The sequence below is a fragment of the Apodemus sylvaticus genome, chromosome 12 (genome assembly GCF_947179515.1).
Source record: "Apodemus sylvaticus chromosome 12, mApoSyl1.1, whole genome shotgun sequence".
NCBI classification, from domain to species: domain Eukaryota; kingdom Metazoa; phylum Chordata; class Mammalia; order Rodentia; family Muridae; genus Apodemus; species Apodemus sylvaticus.
Window position 1 is genome coordinate 58,656,612 of NC_067483.1, and position 14,958 is coordinate 58,671,569.

A 14,958-nucleotide genomic window follows, 5' to 3' on the forward strand; every position below is an offset into this window, starting at 1 on the left:
CATATGTGCAGTAAAGCAAGCTTTGTCCTCTGAGTGAACCTTTAAAGATAACCTGCTATTGGTCACTTTTAGACCATGCTTAGTTGAGAATATGTATGATTTAAAAAAAAAAATCAGATGTGCCAGGCAGTGGTGGCACATGCCTTTAATCCCAGCACTTGAGAGGCAGCAGAGGCAGGCAGATATCTGAGTTTGAGGCCAGTCTGGTCTACAGAGTGAGTTCCAGGACTGCCAGGGCTGCACAGAGAAACCCTATCGCAAACAAACAAACAAACAAACAATCAGATGCATCATGGGAAGAGACACACAGAGCAACAAAAAGCTTATATCACTCAAATCCATTAATCCAAATATAGAGTCACCCAAATTGCACCCCTTACCAAACAGCCCCCCTTCCGTGAAGCCCCATAAAGAAGACAGGTGGCAGCTGGCACTGACAACCCACCCGATCGGTACTTTGCTCCTGAGTAAACATGCTTACTATTTTGCAATTGTATTTCAATTCTTTGATTAGGATGTCAAGAACCTAGAAACACCTGCTTCAGAAAACAACCCCCACTTAAAAAAATCTTCAGGAAGAAATATGTATTCAGTATATGTGGCCTGCTACACTATACATAGTCAACAAACTTACATGTCTAACCTCAAAACAACAGTGACACTTGCCTGGGCATGTCTCTGACTCATTAGCATCAATGAGTCGGGTAAAGCCGGTGGTCTTCAAACTGAACTTGGGACTCAGAGGCATGGACAATTGAAAGGGTTCAAATTGTCAACTCACCTGTCTTCTTGTAATCTTTTCCTGAGAGGAATGCTGCAGCCACCTGTATCTCTCTCTGAAGACCCTGAATACACACACACATACACACACACACACACACACACACACACACACTCACTCCATAGTGAACGCTGTACTCTACTGGGTCCTAAGCTTCTGGGGTGCTTGCTTGTTCCAGGGTAGATACCTCTGGGGCACAGAGCATAGGGAACAGGGCGGTGTAGCTCTGTTGAGAAGAACCAGGAACCAAGAAAAAAAGGCAAACCACACCACAGCACTGCTTGTGTCTACTCTGCCGCTCGCTCTCTTTCTCTTTCTCACAGAAGTGAGGTGGCAAAGACATGGCTTTAAACTTTTCCTTACAGGAAAGGTGAGTCTCATCTGACCTAGTATTTAACTGCTTTCTTTGCCAACACCGATCTGAACTGTCACAAGCCTACAGCCCTGCGCTCTGAAGGATATGGTATTTAATGCATGAAAAGAGATCAGCACAGGTCCTTTGTATACAGTGTGCTCAACGGTTGACTTACAAATGTACAAACAGTTATCAGCTGAATGAAAGTCTTTAGGGTTTGAGAACAAGTGGTTTGATTTAAGGAACTTGGCCTGATGAAAGATCTGTGTTTGTTTATATGCATATCAGTTACATGCACAGGCTTTCCCAGGAAAAGATGGCTGAGACTACATTCCTCAGACATCCATGGGGTCAAAGGCACAATTATAATGTCTTAGTTGGCCTCACTCTCAGTATTAGAATCAGGCATTTCATGGCCTAAAACAGATTTCCACAAGCAAATGGAAGTGGCTGGTTTTATAGACTGAAAAAAGTTTGGACACAACAGAAACAATCATCAAATGTAGACTGGCTGTTTTAATCACTTTTTCTGAAGACAGGGATGAGGAGACAAAATAAAATAATATAATAAAGAAGTCTACCAACTAGTTCATATCTGATTACGTCGTTACTTGCTCTGTGTGTAAGAATAAATGCCAGTGAGATTTATTATCATGTCACTTGAAACTGACCTCTTTAGGAAATTCAGCTGTTCTCTCTGTAACCCTGTCTTCTCAGAAATTCAGATAAATTAGTTTTAACTTGGCCAAGTAAAAACTTCAGTGCAGGAGGTAAGTTAGCTCAGTGGGCGAAGGGGCTTGCCACCGAGCTGACAACCTGATCCCCGTGTGACCCCTGGGACCTACCCAGCACATACAAGGCCCTGGGTTGGATCCTCACCATCACACAATATTGGGCTTGGTGGCCTACATCTATAACGTGAGCACTGCAGAGGCAGAAGCAGGAGAATCAGGAAATCAAAGTGATCCTTGGCCACAAGGTGAGTTCAAGGTCAGCCTGGACTGCAAGAGATCCACTCAGATACACACGCACAGAAATAAATATATTTAACATAAATTTTTAAAGTGACCACAGAAATTCCAAATCACTTCTGTGACACGCCTTGGGGAGTTGCTGTAATCACTCAGAGGGTAGAGTGGAACCCGCCCCACTCTGCTTCTTCCGACCCGAGGATCAACAGCTCACAGCTTTTCTAGTGAGCTCATAGGGCAGCCTCTGAAAGCAGCAGTAACTCTTTAGTTAAAAAACTAGAACACAGGCAGGCAGTGGTGGCGCACGCCTTTAATCCCAGCACTTGGGAGGCAGAGCAGGCGGATTTCAGAGTTCGAGGCCAGCCTGGTCTACAGAGTGAATTCCAGGACAGCCAGGGCTACACAGAGAAACCCTGTCTCCAAAAACCATAAAAACAAACAAACAAACCAGAACACATCAAGAGGGAAACCCTTTCTGTCCTCATCTCTACTTCCAACCCCCACCCTCTTCTTAATCAACCATATGGAGAAATGGAGTCCAAGAAAGTTGCATTGTCAAGGGTTCTCCACGTTTATTGTTGTTTTGTGTTTATTTAATTCTCAAGTTGTTCACGATGCTATTCAGCCGTAGAACAGGATTGGCTCAGATTTGGGCAGCCTGTGGTGTGTGAAGCTGGGTATAAAGTGCTCCTCACTCACCCGGCACATGCCACTGTTGGGTGGCAACTCATTTCTAATAGGATGAGCCTTGCCAAGAGACTGGTGGGTGTGGCGGTGTGTGCCTTTAATTCCAGCACTCAGGAGGTAGCTCTCTGAGTTCAAGACCAGCCTGATTTACATAGTGTTCCAGATTTTTTTCTTTTTTAAAAAAAATCTGTGTTCTGTCCAGACCAGAGAATGATCTATAACATCCACACCCATATTTTTAGTTTTGAATGAGCTTATATATAGTCTATAGCAAGCCAAAAATAAAAGAATAGTAGCCAGGAAAGAAAAAAGAATAGTAGCCAGTGAGAGGTAAAGAAAAATACCTTGAGGATGAAAACAAGAACATCCAGCAGCTACCCACAGGGCAAGCAGCCTGAGTTCTCAATAGACTCAGGCAGAGCAGAGTGTCCCTTCAGTAAGGCTTCTAAGTCACAGAACAAGTAAGAGCAGAAAGCAGTATCACCAAATCCAGGGGCTTGCAAACAGCCACCAGGAACTGAGGAGGCCTGATTGGGCAGCCTGCTGGACCACCTTCCACACGGAGAGTCCTAGGCACAGCAAGTGGGCGAGGCTGCCAGGTGAGATAAAACAGCAGACAAGACATAGACTAACTAAGGCATTCTCGCCATCCAGCAGAAAACAAGTGGCAAAGTGGGTATGGCCAGCTAGAGCTCGGGATTGAGCTTTCTCTCGCTGGATGGACACCTCAAGGTTGAAACTCCAGCTTCTGTCTCCCAGGGCTACTTCTATAGCATGGGAGAATGAATAACAGCAGGTGTAAGCGATCTACCTCTGTGCGTTTGCCTTTTAGAAGTATCTTAGGTTGTGTTCATGCTGGGAAGGCAGTATGTACACGTGTGAGTGAGTGCAGAGGAGGGGGGTCAGGTCCCCTGCAACCGCGCTTACCCCTGCAACCGCGCTTACAGGCTGTTGTGAAAATCCAGCACGGGTGCTTGGCCATAGCAGTACAGGAAATCAAAATGTAAATGTCTGACATGCAGGGTATCTGATCTGAAGCCCTTGTGAGAGGGTCGCTCGTCCCCAAAGAAATCGGAACCTAACAGGCTTAGGACCGCTTAGCTAAGCCATAGCTCCACACTGGCTTTTCCTGATGTTTTTAAAGACACATCTTGAGGTGTCCTCTTGGTTTTTCTTGATGTTTTAAAGTGTTTTTACTGGGGCTGCTTTGCTGTTTTCTTTCCTCTCTGACACAGAGTTAGAGGGACCAGCCCATTCCCAGGCATGGGGCCTTGGAGGAAACTCTGAAACACTGTGCTTGTGTCTGAAATGAGGTGGGCACAATTCTGCTTCTGAAGCCAGCTCTCTCTCTCTCTCTCTCTCTCTCTTGTTTGGTTTTTTTTTTTTTTTTTTTTCCGTGGCAGGGCTTCTCTGTATAGTCCTGGCTGTCCTGGAACTCACTCTGTAGACCAGGCTGGTCTCGAACTCAGAAATCTGCCTACCTCTGCCTCCCAAGTGCTGGGATTACAGGCATGCGCCACCACTGCCCGGCATCCAGTGTACTTCTGCAAACTAGGAATATGTATTCTAATCAGCACACTGAGGTCCTCCCACACTCCATTTTCTTCTAGACCAATAGGATCATGGATGCTCTTGGTAATTTTTGTAGTGCCTTTTTTATGACCCAGTCCAGAAAGGACATGACGTTATAAATGGGAACCTTACAGTCAGTTCCCCTCATGAGGCTAATAAGGCCCATTGATGACAGCACATGGGCACCAAATTAACCTACTTTCCTGCTTCTCAACCTAACACTCTAAGGCAGTAGTTCTCAACAAGTGGGTTGACACCTTTGGGGTGGGGGTCACAGATCAGGTATCCCGCATACCAGCTATTTACATCACAGATTCATAACAGTAGCACAATTACAGTTATGAAATAGCAATGATATGAGAAACTGTATTACAGGATCACAGCGTTAGGAAGGCTGAGAACCACTGCTCTAGAGCAACCTTGTGAACCAATTACAGCCAATGTCTGCAATAAGATCTTTTGCAGTTCTAGGATTAAATTAAATCACACACACACACACACACACACACACACACTGAACACAAACTTAATGTTTTATACACTGTGTAAAGTTTACCCTTGTGTTATTCAAGTGCTGATTTCTCTGCCCTCTATCTTGTTTCAGTCTGGACACAGAATTGTAATGGTTATACCAAGAAACTCCTGTCTCAAGTTTGTGTAAACAGTTCTTGGGATTTATGTCTTGTCAATAAATGCTGATCACCCAATGGCCTGGCAGAATAGAGACTAGGAGGACATTCACTAGAAAGAGGAAAGAGAGAAGGAGAGGGAGCTCCTCAGGGACAGGGGAACTGAAGCATAAAAGAGAGGTCCAAAGAGACAAACTAATAATAGTACGCAAGTATCACGGGGCGGGGCTAGGAAGTAGCCAGATTGTCATAGAAGTTTAAGACACGTCACTTAACTGATCAGCTATTGCAGTGCGGTCTTAAATAAATCTTGGTTTATTTGTGAAGTTATTGGGGATTAGCAAAAGGTAAATAAATGAATATAGCCACTAGATTAATGCAGTTTTACATTTGTATTAAGAATAGTTCATTTTCACACACACACATACACACACAATTCTAGCTCTTATTTCTTATCTGTGGATTGTATATGGTAGTGTGTGTGTGTGTATACACCAGTAGGGAGGCACATGTGTGCAAGTGTGTGTGCACACGGAGGCCAGAGGTCAACATTAGGTGGCTTCATCAGTTGCTCTCTGCCTACATTTTTGAGACAGGATCTCTCTCTGACCCAAGAGTTCATGGATTCAGCTAGACTGGCCTGCAACAGCCTCGGGGATCCTCCTGTCTCAGAATCGCCAGTGCTGAGATTATAAGCACAAAGTTTTGCTACAGTTAACTTCTTATGTGGGCACTAGGATCTGAACTCAGTCCTCATGCTGGACAGGAAGCAGGCTACTGAGGTACCTCCCCAGACCCTTTGTTTTATATTTTGATCATGCGGGGAATAGAACCCAGAACCTCAAGCATGCAAATATCTAGTTTGGGGAAGATTTTTGGCTGTTCATTTGATAACTTTGAGGCAGAGTGTCATGTAGCCCAGGCTGGCCTCAAACTGATGTCCTAAACTCCTAATGTACCAGTGTCCACCTCCCAAGTTCTGGAGCCACTTTACAGCATTTGCCATCACTTCCGGTTTATGTGGCGCTGGGGATTGAACCAGGACCTAATGGACATCAAGCAAACACTTTAGCAACTGAGCTATAGCCCTGGCCTGGTGGGGGGAAGCTTTTGAGCATTCCAAATATTATTTCTGGGACCAACATCACATTAGTAATGATAACACTTTTTACATGGCTTCAAAATTCCATCTCCCTTTGTTTAAACCACATACTATAATTTAACCCCATTTATAAATGTTTTGACTTAAGTCAAGAAATACCTGTGGGTGGACAGTAGGGAACACTGTAGCTTTTTTTTTTTAATTCTCTGAGACGAAAAGCCCAGTGGCTCCCCACATTTTCTGTTAAGGCGGCCTTTAAGATTTTAGTTTCCTTTGTGTCTATGGTTAGCAAGCACTAAATGTTTTCATTATTTATTGGACTTATCTAATCTTGAGAGCTATAAAAAGTAATCATTACCTAGATGTTATTAAATATTTACTGGTGTCCTTAGGAACTATAGAATTACTGATCTGTAATGGATAAGCCCTATGAGAAAGGAACTCCAAATTTTGTTTATTGGATTTCAGAACCTGAACAAAGATTTTTAAGAACTGGTAATGATCAAATGTACTTAGCCTAGCATTAAAAAACAAAAACAAAAATGAAAACAAAACAAGGAAAAACAAAATCCAAAGCAAACAAATGAAAACAATCAGGAGGTATTAAACGTTTACATATTGTCAGTTTGCTGGTGCTGTTATCTTCCCTTTTGATACTGGGAATTGAACCTCAGGAGAGCCTTATGTCTGTAAGACAAGCCTTCTACCACAGAGAAACAGCCCTAACACTCACATTATTATGATTGCGGTTAGAAGTCCTGCAGGAAATAGATCTTGTCATTTGTGTCACAGTCAATCTTTAAGAGAACGCTTGAACTTTTTGGTTTGTGTCTTTAGTTAGGGTTTCCATTGCTGTGAATAGACACCATGACCAACGCAGCTCTTATAAAGGACATTTAATTAGGGCTAACTTACAGGTTTTGAGGTTTAGTCCATTATCATCAAGGCAAGAAGCAGGGCAGCATCTAAGCAGGCATGGTGCTGGAGGAGCTGAGAGTTCTACATCTTCATCCAAAGGAAGACTGGCTTCCAGGCGGCTGGAAGGGTCTCAAAGCCTACCCCTCATTGACACACTTCCTCCAACAAGGCCACACCTACTCAGACAAGGTCACACCTCCTAATAGTGTCACTTCCTGAGCCAAGCATAGTCAAACTAGCACGGTCTGTTATTAAGTGGAACAACCTCTCAAGAACACATGCTGGGAAAGGCATGTCTAGTACATTACCTCAGTGGGGGGTGGGGGGGGAGCTTGAAATCTGAAAGGTCAAAGAGGATGAGCCTCTGATTCCTAACTTCAGTGTGAAGATCCTCTTTCACTAGCCCCCCTCCTGCCCATCCACCCAGCTCCCCATGTAATCATTCTCAGGGTCAAGGAAGATATCTTAGCAACCTGATGGTTCAGAGGGAAGAATCCTTTGTCTTTATGAGTGTGGCTCCAGGTAGTTGATCATATTCCAATGGACTGCACTTCCTCATGAATCCACAGGCATCACACATTGGAATTAGTGGGTTATAAGAGGGAGGACACACACACACACACACACACAGAGAGAGAGAGAGAGAGAGAGAGAGAGAGAGAGGTGAAAGAAAGACAGACAGACAGACATATTGATTTCTGGTTGTCAACTTGACTACGTCTAGAGTGAACTACAATCCAGAAATAGAGGGCACACCTGTGATCCAGATCTTGTGGCATTGTGACTCTATGAAAAGCTTAGGCCCAGGCAAGGCAGTACATGCCTTTAATTCTAGGAGACAGAGGTAAGCAGATCTCTGAGTTCAAGGCCAGCCTGGACACAGCAAGTTCCAAATCTCTAGAGAACCCTGACTAATACAAAGGCAGAGGCAGGTGGATCTCTTTGTGAGTTCTAGGCCAGCCTGGTTTCCAGAGGGAGTTCCTAGACAGTCAGAGATACACAATGACAGCCTGTTTCAGAAACAAAACAAAAACAACCAACCAACCAACCAACCCAAGGCAGTGGTGTTGAACACCTTTAATCCCAGGAGACAGAGCCAAGAAGATAAATGAGTTCAAGACCAGCCTGGGTCAGAGCAAGTTCCAAACCCAGGTGGTACACACCTTTAATCTGGGGCATATACACCTTTAATCTGGGCCATACACACCTTTAATCTGCGGCATACACACCTTTAATCTGGGCCATACACACCTTTAATCTGGGCCATACACACCTTTAATCTGGGCCATACACACCTTTAATCTGGGCCATACACACCTTTAATCTGGGCCATACACACCTTTAATCTGGGCCATACACACCTTTAATCTGGGGCATACACACCTTTAATCTGGGGCATACACACCTTTAATCTGGGGCATATATACCTTTAATCTGGGCCATACACACCTTTAATCTGGGCCATACACACCTTTAATCTGGGCCATACACACCTTTAATCTGGGCCATACACACCTTTAATCTGGGCCATACCTTGTGCTTGAGGTTTACATAAGGACAGTGGAAGAAGGCTGGCTCACTCTTCTTCCCTTGCTTGCACTTACTCGCCAGCACATCTGCCGGGAACCGACTTCTTCACGATCCCAGCTTAGACAGAAGGCCAGCTGAGACACCTAGCCTTGCGGGACTGAGCAACTACTAGATTCTTGGATTTCCCATTCACAGCTGCACATTGTTGGATTACAGACTGTAAGTCATTACAATAATTTCCTTTAATATATAGAGGCATTCCATAAGTTCTGTGACTCTGGGGAACCCTGACAAATACAGGAATGTATCTAGTAGGAGTTGGGAGGGAGAAGTGTGGGTAAATATAATCAAAATAAATTCTAGGTTGTAGCCTTCACAGGGGATCTTGTGACCTTTTGTCAGAACCACCTACATACATGGCTTAGTGTGTGCTTATTAGATCATTAACCAAGCAGTTATGCCCTTGCACAGAAATGGTTAACCTTTGTTAGTTTCCCACAAGTGCTGTGGGCTCCAGGAAGTTCGAACGGCTGTGGCATTGTAAAGGGAAATAAACACATGGAACAGAAACAGGGTGGCAAGCAGAAGGCCCACTTGACAGTCTGTTCCTGCAAGCTATTGCTTTATATAACATGAAGGTCTGCTTCCTTTACCACCAAGAAGTCTGCAGTCCGCCAGTCCAGAGAAGGCATACTGCAGCCCAAGGTCACTGGGAATAGGGCCATTCCTGTGTCACTGCATTTGCTCATTCTTGTGAACTCACAGTCAAAAACAATGACTTGACAGTCTAGGGTGATGGTGGCTCATGCCTCTAATTCTAACATTCCAGTGCCTGAGGCACCAGGATTACTGTGAGTTTGTGGCTGCAGGCATTGTTTCATTAAAAAAAAGGGGGGGGTGGGTGGGATGGGGGGAGACTTGAATGGACCCAAAACTTTTAACCCTAACCTAACCAGCAGGGGAAAGCAGGCTTCTGAAGGACACTTGCATTGTTAAGTCCTCACACAGTGCTTCAGTTACCAAAACTAAGCACAAGGAAGGGTGAGAGAGAGGCTCAGGCGTCAGTAAAGAAAAGGAGACTAGAAGGAAGGTAAAGGCAAGCACACATTTAGACACATGCACACAATCTCCACCATTTTCCCTTTGAACTCCTGACCCTCCCACTGGTGCCTCTAAAGTACCTGAATTACAGGTGTATGGCATCTTGCCCAGCATTGCCCCATTTTCCTGTCAAGTAAGATGTGAGAGAGACAGTTGGGAAGAAATGCATTACACTTCATAATTCTGTCCCTGAGGATACCAGCTTTATAAACCCATGGCAGAAGGTAGGACTAGAAGGAGCAGAGATCTCTATGATATCGTGACTTTCTTTAGTGGTTGGAAACCTTGGCTCTCACGGTAATGTGAAAGTTTTCTTTTGCTCAGATGAGGTTTCACTAAGTAGCCCTGGCTAGTCAGAAACTCAAGGTGATCCTGCCTCAAGAGTGCTGGGATTACAGGTGTACGTTTTCCTCATTCTTCCCCTACTTGACTTCAGGTAACAGGAAACACTGGGGGGAGGAGGAAGAATGTTATAACCCAGCAGTTCTGCCCTTTCTGCTGTTTCCTTCTGCAAAACTTCCCTCGCTGAGAGGTCAGTTTATACTAGCAACGGCTGCTTGGTTGCTGTAACTGAACTATGTTGTGTAACTTTCATTCACTGAGTTTTAAATGAGATCACACAATAAAAGGTCTCTCTGGACCGAACCATGAAAATCATGATGCATGTTAATGTAATTTTGTTTTTACCCTTGAGCTGTGACATTAAATCTCAGTATGAAGGTTATGTCATTCTAATTTTCAAGAATCAAATTGAGTAAACAAAGAACTTTTTTCATGCTGGGCATGAAGGGGAGGCGCACGCCTGTAATTTCGGCACACAGAAAGTAGAGGCTGGAAGATACAGACTTCAAGGTCCTCCTCAGCTATATAGCAAGTTTGAGGCTAGCCTGGGCTACATAGGACCCTTAATCAAACAAACAAAAAGAAAAAAATGATACTTAGGGTTCTTTTTTTTTTTTGCTATAGAAAGCCTACAGTTGCAGTGCAGAACATAACACGTGTCAAACAAACAGTAGATTTGAAGGTTCTACCACTGAGAGAAGGATAAAAGTTTTAGTTTTGTGTTATTTTTAGAGACAGGGTATGTATCCCAGAGACAGCCTGGAAGTTACTATGTAGCCAAGAATGACCTTGGGCTCACAGCCCTCCTCTCCCAACTCCTAAAACCCAGAGCTTTGGATAAGCAAGGCGGGTGTATACACTCTCCACTGAGCTATTTCCCAGTCCTAGACGGGATTCCTTAATTCTTAATTCCTTAGAAACTGTTGAAAAGGGAATCTTCATAGAGTAGAAGACTTGAAACTTGAGTGGATTTCAAACACTTCAGCAGTAATGACTTCAGAAAATCAGTACAAGAAGGCCATTAGTAAGACTAATGTCAATAAGTAACGTTACTAAGACTGTCTCCTTGGATACTGCAGTAACCCGTAAAGATACTCTCGAACCAAAACATTCTGATACATACTTAAAGAATTTTCTGATCATCAGATTTACAAATAAGTAAATGAAACAGCCAGGCGGTGGTGGCACACGCCTTTAATCCCAGCACTTGGGAGGCAGAGGCAGGCAGACTTCTGAGTTCGAGGCCAGCCTGGTCTACAGAGTGAGTTCCAGGACAGCCAGGGCTACACAGAGAATCCCTGTCTCAAAAAAACAAACAAACAAACAAAAACTCAATAAATAAATAAATAAATAAATAAATAAATCCAACACCATATTTTAGAAAGGTCCCAAGTTCTCGATGTTTATGCATTACAAATCATAACAATCTCCAGTGGCCTACTTTAATAGGTGCGTGGAGGCTGGAGGTCTTCCCTAGGCTTCTTGTGCCTTTTTTTTTTTTTTTATTGATACTACTGTTTTGTAGTTCTTGCTCTTAACATTTCAGTAACATGTCCTGAAAATACCTTCCAGAGCCAAAGGGAACAAGAAAAAGTAACAGAGGAAATTGAAACATTAACTGCAGGGAAGGAAAGATGAGAAACACTTTTCGGAGTCACCCAGAATACAGACGAAAACTGGATTGGGGGACACAAGCCGCAGGCTCTGCCAGGCAGGACCCCGGCAACAGCTTTCCTCAGGCATAGGACAAACAGAAAATGCCAGCAACTGATCCAAATAATGTAAACAAAAGTCCGACTTAAGGTTAACGTCGACTAACTTATTGAGCATCAGATTTGCTAAGCGGATAATGTTAAACTACATCAATCTGCCATAATTAGCATGCCTAATAAGAGGGGTGGAGAGTTATCTGAGAGCAGTAAGAGGGGATCTTGATGGTGTGTGTGTGTGTGTTTGCTGTTCTTTTTAACTTTACTGTGTGCGCGCTCGTGTGGGGGGGGAAGTTGCCAGGTCGCTTGTCAGATGTCATAGGATCCTTTCCCAGAGATGGAAAGTCATCAGCCTGCCGTAGGGCAGGGTTTCTAAGTACTATCTATTCTCTGCAGGGTGAGGGGATCATTTTGTTCTGAGCACACTGAAACACACTGTGTGCACGGAGATGTTTGGTAGCATTCCATGCCCGTGATTAACCGCAGTTAGGACTTACCTCCTAGTTGGTTCCAGATATTGCCAAAGGTCTCCAGGGACGAAGATTACCTGTCCCCAGGAAAGCCTAGAGACTTGTATGCCTACTAAGAATAATCTCCCTACTCATTTATGTTGACGTTTTAACTCTCAGTGCCTCCAAACACATCGTCATTTGGGGACACAGTCCTTGCAGTTTTGGCTAAAATAGGTCATACTGGAATACAGTGGCCCTTATCCAATATGACTGATAACTTCTTAAAACATGAAAAATTGGATGACAGGCATGCAAATGGAGAAAATATCATATAAATATTAGAGTCGAGTGTTGGTAGTGTGTGCCTGTATGTATTTCTAGTACTTGGAAGGCTGAGACAGGAGGATAATACGTGCAAATTCAGACTGGGCTACATAAGTGTCTCTCTCTCTCTCTCTCTCTCTCTCTCTCTCTCTCACACACACACACACACACACACACACACATACACACACAACTGATTGGAATTTAGCTGCTGAAGTCACACACACACACAACTCATTGGAATTAAGCTGCTGAAGTCTCACACACACACACACACACACACACACACACACACAACTGATTGGAATTAAGCTGCTGAAGTCTAGTAGCTGAAGTGCAGCTACCAGAAGCTAGCTGCATGGCCTGGAGCAGAGCCTTCCTAGTCTTGGAGGAAGAGCCTCTGACTAGTCTTTATCTCAGACTTAACTTCCTCTAACTGGACAGAGACTTTTATCCTTTAAAAAAGTCAGTAGTATAATTTGTTACAGCAGCCCTAGGAAATTAAGTACATTGAGAATAAACAAATCACCGACCAAAGTTCAGTATAGGACAATATTTGAAGCATGATCAAAGAGAAACAACGAAGATGGTCATTGTCACCAATTCCTAACTTATCTGACATAAAAAATACACTCCAACAAATTAATAATGAGCACTCTTAGAAAATCTGTGCACATAATGTGTTTGTGTGCTTACAATGTTGAATGAGATGAATCCCAAGCACCCTAGTGCTTTAGGCAAGCACCCTACTGCTAAGCTATGTCCTCAGCCCTGAGAGCAACATTATAGCCTTCCTTACTGTTACTGTTAAAGACTTGATGCAAATAATCATTTATGGCTCACTTTCAAGTGTCAGTGGCTATTATGTCTGAAAGACAGATAAAGTACGCAAATTAGCCAGCATTCAGAGACGGAAACACTCAAGGCAAAGAACGCACTGACTCTGATCACACTGTCCCTTTAAGAGAAGTGTTGACTGTTGCAGATTACAAAGACGCTATTTAGTGTACAGCAAGTAGGACCATGTGTCCAGCAGGCCAGTCATGTGCCTGTCCCAAGTGGGCAGTTCATAATTCTCTCACTGCTAGAAAGAGCTCAGGAATCGTGTTCAGTAATTGTGGTTCCCTTGCAACCACTTTGAGAGTAATATCAAAGAGAAAAGTTGGGTGGCAAATGCCAGTCTCTTTAAGACACATAATCATACCAGCTGACAGCTCAGTTTCTGCTTCCTTCTTTTGTGAAACAACAGAAAAGAAACGTCTCCTGGCCTCAAGATCTGACTTTGTAAAAGCAATGAGGACATCCCCGCCCCCCAAACATACATTAAAGAAGGGTAGGAAGCCTTGTCAAAGAGCTCCAAGAAATGTCTACTAATTATGCAGGATGATCAAAGTTAGGTCTAGACTGTGTAAGTGCCCTCTATAGACCAGCATAAGCAGGCCATTAGAAATCTTTACCTAACTGGAATATGTGTATAATTTATACACATTTGGATATAATCTCACCAAGTCCCCTCATCTTCAATCCAGGAAACTTTCCAGCATGTGTTTCAGAGTGATGTGAAAAAGTGGGGCCCAGCTTAAATCACATTTGACCTAAGCAGACTGCCTCCTAGGGACAAGGTGGGTGGATAACTGTGCTTGGCTCCTGGGTTAAAAGGCCCCAGGAGGTAGAGATAGGGACTAACAATTCTCCAAGCTGCTTTTCTTTGTCCAAAGAAGGCACTGACTACCAGGGGGGGACAAAAAGTAGAAGTGACACGTTTTTTATGGCACACCGATAGTATCTCTTTAACCTTTTTTTAACCTAGTCACTGAACGCTCACCCAAAGCAGGCCAAAAGGGGCTGGTGGATCAGGCCCTCGCCTGACTTATCCCTTCTTCCTCCATTCTTCTCACCCCTCCACCTCCAAAGTAAGAGCCCAACTACTGCCGAGGGTCCCACAACTGGCAGCTTCAGTCTAGGCCGGTTGCCTAGAAGTCAGTGTGACGCTGAGAACTCTAATCGCCACGTCGGATCTCTGGAGAAGGCAGGGCAGGGGAAAGGAGGCAGGAGGGAACCAGTTCCTGGACAGTGGGAAAAGGGCGAAGCGAGGGTGTGAGGCTCGGGAGGGAGCGCGCGCGCGATAAGTAACAGGAGGAGCGGTCCCGCCGCCCCGCTCGCCGGGATCACCTTGCGCTGACCTAGTTGAGCAGAGAAGGAAGGAGGGGGCGGCTGAGGAAAAGAGCTTAGGAGGTGGGCGGGGCTCTGCCCGGGGGCGGAGCCTCAGAGAGGGATCTTCCCGGGAGCTCGCCTGTGATTGGCTCAGGCATTCGAGCCGGAAGCGGCCGGGAGGCGTTGGCGGCAGCGCACGTGGTGACGTGCGAGGGAGTGCGGCGCGAGCGCGCGCGGCGGCGGCGGCAGTGTGTTCGGGACGCGCGTGGAGGTCGGTCGCTCTGAGGAGCTGGGCGCATCGTGGCAGCGAGCGAGTTCCTGCGAGTAGCCC